This window comes from Podarcis pityusensis, assembly GCF_964106645.2.
Source record: "Podarcis pityusensis genome assembly, chromosome: 10".
NCBI classification, from domain to species: domain Eukaryota; kingdom Metazoa; phylum Chordata; class Lepidosauria; order Squamata; family Lacertidae; genus Podarcis; species Podarcis pityusensis.
The window spans coordinates 21642332-21659575 of NC_138035.1; the positions used below are offsets into that span (position 1 = coordinate 21642332).

At 44.4% G+C, this 17244-nt stretch overlaps 1 long non-coding RNA gene across 1 annotated transcript; it reads left to right on the plus strand.

Moving 5' to 3' along the window:
- Positions 1 to 432: 432 nt before the first annotated feature.
- On the plus strand, positions 433 to 13245 carry LOC308486868. The gene is made up of 3 exons (XR_013991337.1): positions 433 to 607; positions 11457 to 11510; positions 12640 to 13245. It is a non-coding gene; the product is annotated as an uncharacterized lncRNA (long non-coding RNA).
- The last annotated feature ends 3999 nt before the right edge of the window (positions 13246 to 17244 follow it).

The window sequence follows — 17244 nt, forward strand, 5'->3', positions numbered from 1 at the left end:
TTTTAAACTCGGGTGTGTGTGTGTATCTGTGTGTATGTATCATTATGATTGTTACTGTTATGCATTTTTGTATTTTTATATTGTACACCTCCCTGCGACCCACAGGTGGTAGTACTGTTGTTGTTGGTATCCGTCTGTCTCCAGAGACATTGCCGTGCGCCTCTGGGGGGTGAAGTCAAACCACTGCGCCAGCAGCACCCAAGTAACTTCCTCCCCAGGATGCAAGCCTGGGAATTGCGCGTATGGAGGTCCTGGCCAAGCAACTTAACGGAAGCAGCTCGGTCGGCGCCGCAAACTGAGCTTAGCCAAGCGCCACCTTCGCCGCTGAATCATCAGCCTGCGCGCGCTTCCTTCCCGGAGTTACGAGGGCAGAGAGAGGAGGAAGCGAGGCTGCCTAAGGTGCGCGCCGCCGAGAGAGCAAGGAGCACCCCCGGATAGGGCTCTTGAGAGGCCCATCTAAAGGCTCAGCCAGTGAGGGAAGCCGGAGTTGGGTTGGGAGGCGGGCACCCGGAAGAGAAGATGCTCTGTGCTGCGCGCGAGGCTCTCCAACTGGAAACGGAGGGGCGGAAAAAGGCGGCTGCGCGCAAGCACCATGTTTCAGTTTTTGGTGAGTCTTTTCCCAGGGGTGCAGAGGCTGGGTTGGCTTGGGGCAGGGGTGGGCAGGCGTCAGGATCGAAGGTGCCCTTTGGATCTCTCTCTCTCTCGCTCTCTCTCGCTCTCTCGCTCAGATCCCCCAACCAGGGCCGAGCGCAAAAGAGCACATAGTTAGAATGGGCACAGATCCCCGTTTTCAGTTCCAGAACTTGAACTCAGCTCGCGGTGCTTTCAGGGGAAAGTGTAACCTTGGCTAACTGTCTTCCTTTCATTAGTTTGGAAGTTCTCTCTGTTGCTGCCACTGTAAAACAGAGTGGGAGTCAAGAAACTCTTACCGATTTGCTGTACAGTAGTAGGCCACCCGGATTTCGACCAGTTGATCCCGCGATCTAGTGAGGGCAGAGGAAGAGAGGCGAATTTGCTGTCACATTGGGCCTCTAGAAGAGAAAAAGGGTGGTTTGCCTACGAAAGACCTTTTAAATGAGCAGAGGAATAAATTAAGGCATCGAGAGGGCAAGCCTGTAAGTGGGAGTAAACCCCAAGAAAAGCAGTGGGCTAGGTGTGTGTAGGATTGCACCGTAAAACATTTATTTGGGAGTGCATCCCTCTGACTTCAAACTTCTGAGTAGATACACAAAGAAGGTTGTGTTGTGAGCCTGGAAACTTATACAGTGGTACCTCGGGTTAAGAACTTAATTTGTTCCAGAGGTCCGTTCTTAACCTGAAACTGTTCTTAACCTGAGGTACCACTTTAGCTAATGGGGCCTCCTGCTAACGCCACGCAGCTGGAGCACTGTTCTCATCCTGAAGCAAAGTTCTTAACCCGAGGTACTATTTCTGGGTTAGCGGAGTCTGTAACCTGAAGTGTCTGTAACCCGAGGTACCACTGTATATCCCTTCCCACGCCCAAGGTCTGTTGTTGTTTATTAAATTTGTTGGTCGCTTTTGTCTTACCCAGGCCAGCTCAAAGCAACTTACAAACAAACAGAGATAAAAACAGAGGCATCTAATGTTTCCCCATCCCAATTGTTCTAAGGATGAAAGCTTTCTCCTGACCCACATTTGTGGCAGCTGTCAGCAGCTCAGTAATATGGCATCTATTTGGTAGTGTCTGTAAACTGCTGTTGTAATGACACTGTTCAGTATTTTCTCAGCATCATTTCACATGGGTTAAGTGCTCTTCTGTTCCACTTACAAATCATAAGAGCGGAATAACTGCTCTGAGGAAGGTCTGGCCAGCCTAATGTTCTCTTTCCATTAGTGATGTCTTTGGAAACTCACAAGCAGGGCATCAAGATAGCAGCCATCTCCCCTTGCTTGTTCCTAGCACCTTCTTGATACATTCCTGGGCTTATTTTGTCTTTTCAAACACAATCAAGCTGCTTTCCCACACTGTCATCTTTGTATGCCTTCTGCCTTAAGCTATCTATTTCATGCAGCCTGACAACGCTTTCCAGAGGCCGTACAACCCCTTAACATATCTCAGAAAACAACACTGGTTGTTGTTTTAAATAAAGCCATTTAATTGTGTCCTGTATATATATTGGAACTATTGGACCTGTGGATCTCCAGATATTGCTGAACTCCATTTCCTATCAGCCCCAGTCAGCATGGCCAACAGCCAGGGATGATGGGAGCTGTAGTCCCAACAATGTCTGGAGGGCTATAGATTCCCCACCTCTGCCGTGCTGGTGGCTGCAGTAGGCTAGATCATGCCAGATGTGCTCAATAGTGCATCTCAAAACTGGCTGCTCCACCATCTTAAGAGTGTATTTCTCATTATTGGGGACCAACACAATTACAGTGGTACCTCGGGTTACATACGCTTCAGGTTACATACACTTCAGGTTACAGACTCCGCTAACCCAGAAATACTACCTCGGGTTATGAACTTTGCTTCAGGATGAAAACAGAAATCGTGCTCTGGCGGCGTGGCGCCAGTGGGAGGCCCCATTACCTAAAGTGGTGCTTCAGGTTAAGAACAGTTTCAGGTTAAGTACGTAACCAGAGGTACCACTGTACTATTTGCCTGTCAAATTTCTCCTTGGGATTCCCTGGATTTTGATCCATTGGGGGCCTATGCGTTTCCTTTTAGATTGATGCAACAATATCTTTGCATCAGTTTTGCTTAAGTGCTTTGGTGATAGCTCCTGATATTTGTTAATGCATTTTGACATATTTATCCCTGTGACCTTTCACACAGCCAGGCAGTTTGCTGGACCAGTTGTTGTTAGTGCCCACAACATACCAGAAGTTTCCAAGTTGTGGGTTTCCTTTTTCTTTTTCTAGCTGTCTCTAGAAAAACAAGATATTAACTTGTCCATATCCAAAGTTCAACTCGTTTCATGCCTGATAAGGTGCATGTCTTCTACTCTTCCCCTGTTTGTTTCACTGAGCTGCTGCTGCAATCCTAGACCCACATACCTGGGAATAAACCCCTTTTGAAATCAATGGGACTGAACAGCATAATTCTGTGCATGTCACCTCAAGTTCTTTGGGAGAGGGCTGTTGTGCTCTGGTCCTGTTTGCTTGCAGGCTTCCTGCTGGCAACTGGTTGCCCATTGAAAACAGGATGACAGAGTAGATGGACCTATGGGCAGATCCAGCAGAGTTTTTCTTATGTTTCAACCTGGATGTTGAATTAATGGAACTTCAGATTTCTAAATATTGGTTCAGAAATGTAGTCACACCCTCATGTGGATAGGTAAATCAGCCACATGTATCAGTGTACTGCAAATAATGTACAGTCATACCTCGGGTTACAGACGCTTCAGGTTGCGCATTTTCAGGTTACGGATGCGCCAAAACCTGGAAGTACTGGAACAGGTTACTTCCAGGTTTCGGTGCATGCACAGAAGTGCCAAATTGCAACCCGCACGTGCACAGATGCGGCGCTGCGGGTTGCGAATGCTGCAGGTTGCGAATGTGCCTCCCGCACGGATCACGTTTGCAACCCCAGCGTCCACTGTATTACATATATATTAGCAAATGCAAATCTTATGCACATTGGTGTTCTCTCTTGCTGTTTTCCGTGATGCATAGTTGCTACCCTATTGCAAAACAACTACTGCTTGCTCCACTGCCGTGTTAAAAAGGGAAGGTGGGATGCTGGGGATGGAATGGTTTCTGGCCAGGGCATCTGCACCAAGAGCTGAACAACTTCCCAGCATTTTCAGGTGAAACACTGAGAACCGGAATCACAGACTTGTAGAGTTGGAAGGGACCATGAGGGTCATCTAGACCAACCCCCTTTTGATGCAGGAATCTTTTACCTAACGTGGGGCTGAAACCCATGGCCCTGAGATTAAGAGTCTTATGCTCTCCCAAATAAGCTATCCATAGTCAGTAGAAGTCTGGATGTCTGCTGGTTGGCCATTATAAGCCAGGCAGGCCAGAGATTCCCTGCAATCACCTGATTACTGACCTCCCTGTCAAGATCTTCCATAATGGCTCAGGATACTAATCCTAGCCACCCTTGAGCCAGCCACATAAGCACTTTAAAGCCATTTCTGTGGGGAGGGGTCAAGCATATGCTTAACTGTCCCATTGAAATGAACTGTCCCATTGAATTTGAAATACGTGCTTTTATTTTCCACTGGATTGTTCCTGCTGTATTCCTGGGACTCCCTTGGGCAACTCACGACATCCCTGATTCTTACGCTTCTTGAAATACAGTGCCACACAGATGTTTGCTTCCTGAGCTTTGGCTATATTTTGATCAGGCATTAGTAAGATGCATGTAAAGTTCAGAGGTTCACATGTCTCCTTTGCAGTAAACATTAGGACCATGGTCCCATAAACAGAGCTACCGGGTCTCTTATTGAAAGACATTCTGTGTGCTTGAGCAAGAGGCAATAGAACTGCCTTGTTATTCCACCCTTCCTCCCGGGAACTTGGAACACAAAAGGCCATAGGTCAGTGGAAGAGAACATGTTTTGTATGCTGGTCTCTAGTTCAGTCTTTGGCACCTCCACATACGGTTGGGAGATACACCCGTCTGAAACCATTGAAAGCTACTGCTGGTCAGCATAGATAGATCATACTGAGCTAGATGGACCAGTGCTCTGACTCAGTCTAAGGCAGCTTCCTGTGTCCCTGCCACAATCCTGCGAGGTAGATCAGGCTGAGAGTGAGTGACTGGCCCAAGGCAACCATGAGATGAGTCTGCTGGATCAGGCCAGGGGTCCACCTAGTCCACCTTCCTGTTCTCACAGTGGCCAAGCAACATAATCTCAGCATAACCATTAAAAAGGATTCCTGAATTGACATACAAATTGCGAGACAAGGACAACTGTGACTTCAAGGAAGAATGGGAACTTTATACAAACTGTTTAAAAACACAACAAAATGAATTGGACTCTTGGCAGGTTTTGAATAAACATATATAGATTTACTGTTGATAACATGGTAGACGGATAATGTAAGGATTTGTATAATTTTATAATATGCAGAGAATAATATGTGCTGAGAAATCAGAGAGAGGAGCTGAGGGATGTCTCTGGGGGAGGGGAGGGAGGGTTTGAGGGGTGGGAAAAAAGGGGGGAAATAATGAATATGTTATGTTTTGATAAGTTGTCATGTTGAAATTGCTAATAATAATAAAAAAAATCCTGAAAATACAGGGAAGTAGCATCCTCTAAAATGTGCAAGAGTTCTGTGGAAGACGCATAGGATGGCAAACTGATGCGCAGTAGGTTTTCGAAGTTTGGGCAATCTGTGCATTGGGTGTGGCTGCACATTCCCTTTGAAATGCGCTCCCAGTGAACATCAGACGAGCACCTAGTTACTGGCATTTAGGCATCTACTTTAAGCTCATCTGTTCACCTAGGCTTTCCCTGGGAGGTGATCTTACTATCTTCTTGCAGCACGGTTTGGAAATCACAGGCCTCAAATCAGCCCCCAGGCAGCACATCTGTCTGTCCAATTTTAATAAAGTTGCTCTGTGTGGAGGGTCTACATATTAAAGTTCTGGGTTTTTGGGGGGCTTTGTATGTGATGCTCCTGGTGATTGTGGCTCAGAGATGTGCTTAGAGAGTCTTGCAACCTTTAAAGCTACTTTCTCTAACCAGGTTCCTCCAGATGTTTTTTGGACTTCATCTGACCACTGGTCATGCTGGCTGGCTTTGATGGGATCTGTGGTCCCAAACATCTGGAGGACAACCAGACTAGGGAAGGCTGTTGTAAATGGCATCCTGTGTCCATATTTAATTCCAAGTCCAGACTTTTAATTAAATTATTGTGGGTGTTTGTGTAATTTTACAGTAAATCAGACTTTAATTCGTTTTTCTCTTTTATTTATACAGCTACCTAGCTCAGATGCTGATCTTTGTTGAGAGTCGGCCTTTTGTTGTTGTTGCTATTGATTTTCTTTTTTAAATGCTTCACAATCCAAAGCAAAGTCGGAATCGTTCGAAGGACGTCTCTTATTTCTCTGGCTTTGTCTCTTATTCCTCTGGAGTAGATGTCTGATGTTCTCTTGCATTGCAAATCCACAATAAAAATCACTTCTGTAGAAGACTTTCTGATTAGTGTCTGAGAACCGGAAGAATGGAAGAGGGAAAAGCTGACATATTCAGCCTTGCCTTCTCTTCCCTGTTTTGGTAACTTACAGTGTCGGGACTCTGCTCCTTCCTAGTTAAGACTGTTGCAGGCAGATAAAGGGATAATCTCATAAACGGGGCTTTTGTTTTTCAAAAGACCAAAGTAACTATGTGCTTTTTTAAAAGACTATGCATAAAATTAGGATAACTGTGGGAAGCCCTATACATTCCAGCCAGTGTTTTGCAGTCCTCACTTGGCATGCAAATTGCCGATTGTCAAACGGGCTGCCAGCTTTTTCCCTCCTAAGACTATTTAAATCCACTTGCAGATGCCGCAGCAAGTAAAAAGTACTTTAAAATATCGGAAAATGAGCTGTGTGTAGGCCCCACAGGGGGAGGGTATTTTGCTTCAGGAACTGACCTTTTATGAACTCAGAAATAAATGTGCCAGAGTACATGGTTGCCACTACCCTAAACTCTGAGGGTGGGATTCAGTGTTGTGCTGTGATGAACTTTCCATCTGCACAAAGCATCACAGCTTGCCAAATGGAAACACCACCACTTTCCCCACCCACATGCTCTGATATCAGGCTTCACCTGACACAGAATGCCACAGAAGAGAGAATCAGGATGCAAGATGGCCTTAACAGAATGGAGAACTGGGCCAAAACTAACCACTGGCCTGATCTAGCTGACTATTCTTATGTTCTTAACATGAAGATAAGGTAAAGGTAAAGGGACCCCTGACCGTGACTGACTCTGGGGTTGCGGCGCTCATCTTGCTTTATTGGCCGAGGGAGCCGGCATACAGCTTCCGGGTCATGTGGTCAGCATGACTAAGCTGCTTCTGGTGAACCAGAACAGTGCATGGAAACGCTGTTTACCTTCCCGCTGGAGCAGTACCTATTTATCTACTTGCACTTTGAGGTGCTTTCGAACTGCTAGGTTGGCAGGAGCAGGGACCGAGCAACGGGAGCTCACCCCGTTGTGGGGATTCAAACCGCCGATCTTCTGATCGGCAAGTCCTAGGCTCTGTGGTTTAACCCACAGCGCCACCTGCGTCCCATCAACGTGAAGATAGGTGTGTCCAAATAAACCGGATGTCAATGAACAACAATTCCCCTCTTCCCTGGCTGCTGGGGGTTGTAGTTCAGCCACATCTGGGTGGCCAAAGTTTTCCCCACGCCTAAAATAGACAGAGCCAGCTGAGACCATGTTGTTCTCATATAGATATTTGATCTGTGGTTAGCTTTGCCCGTTGACATGCTCCAGCAACTGCCTCAGAGCAGTCAATTTTTCCGACCACCAATCGATGGAATGGTGCCGGTACGCATTTTATGTTCTGTTGGCCTGAAAGCAAAAGAGGTGGGGGGAGGAGCGAAGGAGGAGTGAGTGGGTACTGCTTTTGAGATGCAGTCTGTTCCCACACCACACCCCTCAGTACCCGCAAGTACATGGCAAGCGAAGCAGGACACTGAGGTCCATAAATTTGTTTTCTAAGAGTGGAATGGTAAGCATGACTGTGTTGGAACCAAGATAAATTAGGACAGATGTACCGAAATACTGGATGGGCAAGGAGGAGAAAGGAGAAGTTGGATTAAGAGCAAGGATATATATATATATATATATATATATGGAGCTGGATCATGAGATGGAAATCTTGTTAGGATGTTAGTTAAAAGAGATACGGTGCCGATGTGAAGCATTTTTTGAGAAGAGTTGGATGCAAATGATGTCTTAGCTTCCAGCTAGACTAAATGTCTCTTGGCCTGTTTCAGGCACTGCACTATTTCAGAGCAAGGAATGCGGCAAATAACTTTGGGGTACACTGTGTGTTTTGTGACGGCACATTCATATGCAGCGGAGTCCAGCAAATCATAAACAAGGCAATGTTCTTTGTTTAATGTGACTGTAAAAAGAAGCCAGTGACTTGAAAAACAACAACCTATTTTACTTTTGAAACTCAAGAGTGTTGGTTTTGCTGTATGAAAGAGGATGGCTTTTTTTGTTTGGAAATTGGCCATTGTATCCTGGACTGTTCTGAGACTGTGATTCCTAAGTGACCTCCAGACCATGCAAGCCACTAGGGGTGTTTTTCGAGAGCTGTAGCAGGACAATCAGACTGGAGTTCTGGCACCGTCCTCAAACTGGCTTCATTCATACATATACACACAGAGCATCTTCAAGGGTAGCAAAAGCAGCATATATGCATAAAATAACATATTACACAATGGGACACGGGTGGCGCTGTGGGTTAAACCACAGAGCCTAGGACTTGCCGATCAGAAGGTCAGCGGTTCGAATCCCCGTGACGGGGTGAGCTCCCGTTGCTTGGTCCCTGCTCCTGCCAACCTAGCAGTTTGAAAGCATGTCAAAGTGCAAGTAGATAAATAGGTACCGCTCCGGCGGGAAGGTAAACGGCGTTTCTGTGCGCTGCTCTGGTTCACCAGAAGCAGCTTAGTCATGCTGGCCACATGACCTGGAAGCTGTACGCCGGCTCCCTCGGCCAATAAAGCGAGATGAGTGCCGCAACCCCAGAGTCTATCACGACTGGACCTAATGGTCGGGGGTCCCTTTACCTTTACCATATTATACAAAGTAAAATGGATGTAATACAAACTCATTTTTTTAAAAACAAGGCAGTTTTATAGGAGCTATTATCAAGCACATGGCCATGCAACCTGTTTGTTTGACTTTCAGCACTGAAATGAGTATTAGACCATGTTCATCTTTGTGTAGCACTGAAATTAGTATTAAATACTATTTAGCTGCATGTAGCATGTGTTAATTAATTAATATCAAAACACCCACATGGGGGGGGGGGCGGAAGCTTTGTTAGCTTTTCAAGTAAAATTTAACCCGTACAAGAAAATGCATAACAGGAATGTTGCCTGTTAATGTGCCAATTGACAAAAATAAGTGCTACGTGCCATCCTCCTGAAAAGTCATATATTAAGTTAATAACTGATGGTATGGAAAAGTGAGCAACCAGTTTTTAATTTTCCATAGAACCTTCTTAATCACTGTATTTCCCCCAAAAGAATGTGTTTTATGACCATGACAGAAGACGCCGGCTCTCTTTATTATTCTGTTGCGTGCTTGCTGCCTTGTAGCCGGATGTTAATTAGGAAACAAGTCATACTTTATTATTATTTCTTAAAGTTGGCATTCCGATATTGGCACACCAAGCTCCAATCCACAAGCAACTTTATGTGCAAGATTTTAAGGGTTAGGCAGATTGTTTGCTAGCAATCTGACATTTTTAAAATCTGTTCTGCCCTGAGACATTGTTGGGAGAGGAGGCACACTTCCTGTCACCTCCCCTTATTTCTCCAAATCCTGCCTCTTGTTCTTCCACTTCTGCCAAGGACTTGGAGGATGACCACTTCATTCCTTGCTGGAAGAAATGATACTCTAGCAAGGTGGGAAGAAACCCCATTTGAAGGCAGTTTCTCCCAGGACCTAATGGCAGCAGATTAAGAAGTGGTGGTGCCAGAATCTCCAGAGGGGAAGCAGCATAATGCAATCAAGTGAATTGGGCAGAAAGAGAAGTTCCCATCTTCCTCTAGCGTAGCCTTCTCCTACCACCCATGTGTTAAGATGCTATTGCCAACCCCAATCCCTAAAATCTTGAACAGTGAGGACTTCACTGCATACTTGTTCTTCTCCGATAATGACGAGAGGCATTTAGATGCCTAGCGTGAGGGTAACATGTATGGTTTGTAACCTATAATTTCTTCAAGCCAATCTGGTGTAGTGGTTGAGAGTGTTGGACCAGGACCCAGATGTCCACAATTCAAAACCCCATGCAGCCATGAAGCTTTACTGGGTGACCTTGGGCCAAAGGGGGTTGTGAAACTGAGTTTTTCATGGTGCACACAATCTGAAATTGGCTTTGCTCTCCTGTTGCAAGCACTAGATTGACTAGCTCCTACAAAGTGTGATATATGAATTCTCAGCTCCTGAAATAGTGTCCCCACTTTTCCAAGTTTAATTGTTTAAGGCAATTTTAACTTTACTGTACATTTTTTTTTATTCCACAGCTCTTTCTACACCCAGTGGCAATAAAATCTGCATTTCTTTTGTGGTTGAAAAATAGATCCTCTTGTGGTTAAACCAGCAACCACAGGCATTGAAATATTTTCACCACTTGGCGACACATTTATTTATCCATTTAACATTGCAAGATTTGAGGACTTTATCATCCAGATGGAAGAGGTTTACGAGGCCCAAGCTCTCAGATGCTGGATTGGGAAAAACAAAAACCCTTTTGCATAGAGTGGTCACTGCTGGGTTAGGATAAACCTTTAGTCTGTCTTAAGTCAGGGTTTCGGAGTCTTTTTCAGCCTGAGGTTCGTATTTCTTCATGGGTAGTCTTTTGGGGGCCATATACCAGTGGTGGTTGGGAGCGGATGCAAACGTAGGCAGAGAAGTGGATGAAACCTTTGTGCATTTCTACCACACAAAAGTCGATATGTGTACAGACACTTTTCTCCGCCTTCCTTCCAGGAAACCAAGAGACCTTGTTGATGTTTAGTGGCACATTTCCAGTAGGCAAAAACACTCAAGGAAGATGTGCCCTGTGAAAGACATGTGCAGCTTGGGGAGAGTCCTGAAGGCCACATTTGGCCTCTTGAGTCTGTGGTTCCCCATCCTAGATCTATGACAATTTCATAGTGGGCATGCAGTCATATTGGATCCAGTGTCAGGGGTCAGGGCATGGCATGGTTGGACATCCACCAAGGTCCATGACCTGGGAAGGGGCCCACCACAGAGACGCTGCCTGCTCTACTACCCCTCAGTTTAATTATTGGCACCCCTCTGATCGCTTGTGCTCCAGCCCGGAGTGGATGAGTTGGTGAGAGGCAATTGCAGCAAAGAGGAAGCAGCGGCTTTCTCCTTTGCAAGCAGCAATGGCAGTAGGGAGAAGGAGGGGGACCCCCCCATGCCTTTAGCATGTTACATAACATCACCACACCCATGAAAAAAATCCCCTGGCACTTGTCAAGTGCCAGGAAGTGTTTGAAATTTTTACAAAATTCCTGCATTTGTACTGAAAATCATGACTGAAGGAATTAATTACAGTATTTGCTACGTAGCTTAACTTCCGAAGCAAGCATTATGAGCAGCAGAAACGACTTGCCAAAAACCAGCAGCTGAGAATGTGACAAACACTTTAATGAGTATCAGGTTTGTTTTGAAACTGGCAAAAAGTTTTTTTTGTTTCAAAAAGCTTAATGGAAAAGAAGCTATATCCTTAAGCACATTCACCAGATGGGAGAAAAGTATAATCTTTGTCTATCCTTTTTATTTCTTCTTTAGGTTGGTTTTGCACTTGGCAATGTAGTTGGGATGTATCTGGCCCAGAACTATGATGTAAGTATTATTTTGCTAGTTTCCTATTGCTGAGCTTCTATTAACATTGTTTATGGGGTTGCAGTTTTGTGGTAAGGCAGTTCCATGTTCTGGTTCATACCATTTTCACATGTTCACTTAGAAATCCACTCTGTCCTGTTTCCTTGTTAATCTGATATATTTTAAAAGTCAGTACCAGTTGTCTATCAGCAAATTTTGAAGTGCAGGAGCCCATCATGACAGACCCTATATTCATACCCCTATGGAGAGTCCAAAAACGGAGTCAGCTGCATTGACCCTTATCTAACACACATAAAAAGATAAGAAGAGCTTGCTGGATCAGGCCAGTGATCTATATAATCTAACATCCTGTTCTCACAGTGGCCAACCAGATGAAGCCCACAAGCAGGACCTGATGTAGGCGCTTCCCGCCTCACACAATAGATGAAGGGGGGCATGCCCACATCATTTCATTGTGCAGTATATTTTTCTGCCCTTTAGAGTTGGCAGCCATTTTATGTGATGTAGCCTCCACAGCAGCCATTTTGTAACAGGTGCCCACAGCAGTTTCTCAAAATCCCAGTGCTTCCACTGGCCCAAAAAGTTTGGCAATATCATTGAAATTCTACTCAATTTAATCCAGAGCAGATTCCAACGTATAGTTAGCGCAGTAACAACTTAAACACGTTGCAGGATTCCCCAAAAATAGACCAAAGGCAATTGTATTTCATCCAATAGAGCTTTACTGCTACTGAAGGCAAATAAGCATAATGGTCACAAATCCAATACATACAGGATTGGCACTGTCCATAAGAAATCCAGTTGCAGCAGACTTAACTTAAACTTACAATAACTTATAATAAGTCTAAACCTTAACACTAAGCATACTACATATAGAACACCAGAACAAGAGAGAGACAGAAAGAGAGAGCCCTGTTGTAGGGTTTCAGAACCAAACAATAATTCTCTTCCCCCTGCCCACCTGCCAAACACCCAGCCTTTCTTACCACACAGACTGATGAAGATAAATGGAAAGCTTGCTCACTGCATTGTGGCATTTTGGTTGGCCTACTGATGGTATTGCCATGCTACAGACAAAGAATTCTGTGAACAGTAGAAGATTCTGATATCCTGTTCTGCTTTCAAATAGGTTCCGAACATTTCAAAGAAGATTGAAGACATCAAGAGAGACGTGGAAGCTAGAAAGAAACCTCCGAACGACAAATGATGTTTACCTAGCCGTCTCTGTATTAAATGTAGATCATGTAGTTTTGCCACTAGGTCGCAGATGCCAAACCTTCATGTGGCTTTTCTGGATTTCCTCCAGATGTGTAGTCTTGAAAAACCAAGCTGCCCTCAGGCTGAAGTGTCACCACATCCAAGGGACCTTCTAGCACTTTCTGGATATTTGACTTCTTTTTCTTTCTTTCTTTTTACCCCATGTGTAATAAGAAAAACCATGCAGGGAGAGACTAAGAGATTGGACTATTGTTCTCAGTGTTTGTTTTCAATAATATTTTCTATTCAGTATTAATTTGATTTCGAAGTAGAGTAATGAAATTAATTATTCCAGTGTGACAATCAGTAATGGTCTGGCTGTAGAAGTGACTCATGAAAGAAATTAAAATGCGTCAGGAATTAGCATCCAAAGATTTTTAATGGTATTTTAAAAATTAATTCAGTGTTTTTTTTGTACAACCTATTTGTAACATACTAAATCACAGATAAAAATCCTCCTCTCTTTCCCCCCTCTGAAGTGAGAGGCTTTTTTTATTTTAACCTTGTTGATTCTTATGCTGTGTATTTTCCATGCAAAAGAAGTGCGAATTGTTGAGCAAATCAGAGAACATTGAAATAAGTTTCTGGTCTTGCTTTCAACCATTTTCTTCTCTCAGGCATTTTGCATGGTTGCTCCTTAGATTCAACATTGGTTGCTTTTTTAAAAGTCTTACAACATGCCCAATAACAAAGTTGTTCCCTGTGAAGAGGAATTGTCTCTCAAACTACTTTGAGAATTGTAACTCTGTGAGGAGAATTTGAGTCTCTTGACAACTCTGAACACCCTTAACAAAGTGCAGCTCCTAGAATGCTTTGGGGGAAGCCATGGCTGTTTAAAGTGGCATAACAGTGCTTTAAATGCATGGTGTGAATGTGGCCTAATTCTTGTTTTGTCCCTGGTCTGCTCTCTGCTGAGTTCCATAAGGGAATCTCCTCTCCTGAGATAGGTGGCAAATTAGCAGGTATGAGGGGGTGAGAGCAGACTGAAATGGGTAGAACAGTGCCTCATTCACCCTAATGAACGAGTGTCCACTATTCAGACATTCACTTACATGCAGTCAATACTGTGCGAACTGGGAATACAGGGCCATGGGTGTTCGGCCCATGCTTGTCCCTTCCCAAAGTTGTACATACAATTGGGAGGGTATCTGCATTAAGGTGGTCCATGGGATCCCTCTCTGCAGCAGTTGCCATGGAAAACTCATGGGCTGCATTCCACTGGGCAGATTTCTGAGGCATTAGCATGGGTACATTGGAGGTTGGGGGTGTGGAGCCTGAGGCTTGAGAACTAAATGTGGCCTCACCTTTGTTCCCATATCCACTTCATTTCTTGGCTGGAATGTGTCCTTGAACTCTGACAATTCCTCCCTAGAGGGAGGATGAAGTATGTGAGTGTGATGACGCTGGGGGCAGATGCTCCTTCTTCAGTGGGTGAGGTTGTGGACTCCACATCAGAAGGGAAGCTGCACCCAGGATCAGCCCCAGACAGGACAAACCCATAGTGTCATTGCTCCGTGGCCCACGGATTTATCGTTTCCACTCTCTGGCTCCAAAGATCCCATCACAGAAGCCTGAGTACAACCAGAGTCTTGCCATCTCTGTAACCATTGTTGATGTTCTCATGGACTTCTTGAAGACATCTGGGTGGTCATGGTGTGTGTGTGTGTGTGTGTGTGTGTGTGTGTGTGTATCTGAGAAGTGTAAATACTGAAGTATGGTGAGCTATTTCAACCAATAAAATGTGTTTACTTCACAGTGAATGAACCGGGAGATTATTCCCTTGACTGGAGCTTGAGGTATATATTTATACAACCTTACATACTGAAACCAGCAATTCTCTTGGATTATGTCCAAGAGCAGACACCCCCAACCTGTGGCCCTCCAGATGTTTTGGCCTACAACTCCCATGATCTCTAGCTAACAGGACCAGTGGTCAGGGATGATGGGAATTGTATTCCAAAACATCTGGAGGGCTGAAAGATGGGGATGCCTGTCCTAGAGCTTCCTTTTTTTCTTTTTACTATATTTTGAGTCTGTGACATACATGTGCACACTGTTATGCCGTGGTAAGAAATCCCCTCTTCAAATGAGAATTTTTTGCGCTAAAAGAACTTGAATTCCTTCACAGGCATTTTATCAAAGAATGTTTTTGCTTCCTTTCCCAGAAATGCAGAGTGTCCATTCTGTATACAGTACAAGGAAAAACAGAGGGGTCGCCCCGACCTCATTTTTAAGGTTCCTGCTTATTCAGATCTGCCAAGCAATTAACTTTCAGGCAAACAAAGCTGGTTCTAAACAAAGCCAAGAGACATTCTGGTGTCAGTACCCATTAATGTGAATTGAGTGGACTTCTTACGTCTCTTTTGAGATCTGCAGTCCTTTGTACATCAGCGGCGATGGCTTTCGAAAGTCACTAATGGGTTTCTGAAGTGCCAGAACTATTTGGGAAGGGCACCCTGGTCTGTGGTGCTGACATAATTTTGAAGGTTCAAGTAGTAGCAAACACAGACCAGGATTAGCATAAACCTCCATCTACTTCCATGCCTGCAGGCAGAGATTCTCTCAACCCTTGGTCCATCTAGCTCAATATTGTCTACACCGATTGGCAGTACCTCTCCAGGGTTTCAGGCAAGGGGCATTCCCAGCGCTACCTGGACATGCCAAGAACTGAACCTGGGCTCTATAGAGTAGGTGCTCGTAATGTTACCAGTCGTGTTGAAGAGTGGATCCACATTGCTCCTCATTGCAAGAAAACAAACAGAATTGTAATACCAGGGATGTTTGTCTACTTAGAAGTCCGAAAGAGGTATGCTTCTCTTCTAGTCTATTGGCAATGCCCATTTCTATGAAAAGGGAGGCAATGGAGATGTCAAATGTCAGTGCTGAATTTGTGGCTGAAATCACTTATGCATTCAAAGCAAGAAAGGGAGCAGGCAGGGTTGAGGATATGTATGTTTGTTGTTATACTTTAAAAAAAAATCAGTGAAGATAATTAAAAAATAAAATAAATGTAGGTCGATACGAACACCAGTTTTTCCCATGCTGTGATTTTTCATCTGTGAGGGTCTAGCAAGTGTAGCATCTTGAGCAATGCTTGCAAGAGGTACTGATAGATAGATAGATAGATAGATAGATAGATAGAGTACTTTATAGCAATACTCAGGACAGCTTATAATGTAGGAAAAGAGGATACTTGGCTGTATGAAGGTTCTTTTTCTTCTGTCTTTGACCAAGGTTCAGGAGTGTATTTGTGAATCCGTAAAATAGCCCACAGTCCCTGCTAATGTTGGAAAGGCTCAGTGTGCTTTCTCCGAAGAAGGTCCCAGGTTTAGTTTCTGGCATTTCCAGGTAAGGATGAGAAAGAACTCTGTCTGAAATCCTGAAGAACATCCACTACCAAGAAGTGTAGACATGGCTGACTAGACAGGCCAGTAGTCTAACTCAGGGTATTGGCAACTTCCTATCAGCCTCTGTTCCTAAAACACTGCAAATCCCAGGCCTGAATGCTTCCACCTGTACTGCCATGTCCGGGTTACTTCTTTGCATGTTTTATCAATGCATCTGAATGAGGAAAAGATACCAATGAAGCTGAAGGAGAAGTAGTGGCCCTCTAGATGCTGTTGGATGACCATTCTTTCCCCCCATATTAATTGTCTCACTGGGGCTGATGGGAGAGAGTCCTTCATCTCTGAACTAAATGGAATGGGAGATATCATCTTGTTCCTGCCGCACTCCAAACATCAGATAAAAACTTGCTGTTTTAACGGAGCTGTGGAGTTATCTACAATCAATAACTTACAGTTGTCACACTGAAGCTAATTCGGTGCTCAAATCCAGTTCTCTCTCTCTTAGCAGAATGGTAAAATTATTTCAGATGCACTTAATTGAACGTATACATTTGGGCAACAATGGTGGCATTCTGTGTCCAGCTGGGCAGGACTTTTGAATCTGGAAATGGTTTGCCCTGGAATTGCCTCTTTAATTTTGAGATAATCAAAACAAGTGTCCTAATAAATTACCCAAGGCATTTCTAATTCAGTTGCTTTCCTATATATTGCTCAAGACATTACTAGTTTAGCTGTTTTCTATTTTGTTGTTGTTTGTTTGCAACTTGGTCTACATGCACAGAGAATTTTCTTTGTTGTCAAGTCATCCACTTAAATTAACAACTCAGTGGGTGGCCACTTCTACTTCTCCCATCATGACTGCCAACTCCCTTCTGGTCACGGACGTGCCATGGACCAACAGAATGAAGTTCACAGCCCTGGTTGGAGAACCCTTGACGTACTGAGTGGGTTCATGCCTGAGTAGCCATTTAAACCTGGGTCTCTCTACATGCTGCTGGAATAGTGTGGGAAGAAGTCACTGTAGGGGAAGTGGATCCCAGGATGATGAGGTGAAGTGTGAACTGGGTCTCTGTCACTTACCAAGCCAGCCATCTCTACATGTGGAGGCTTGTGGCACTGCTATGTCATCT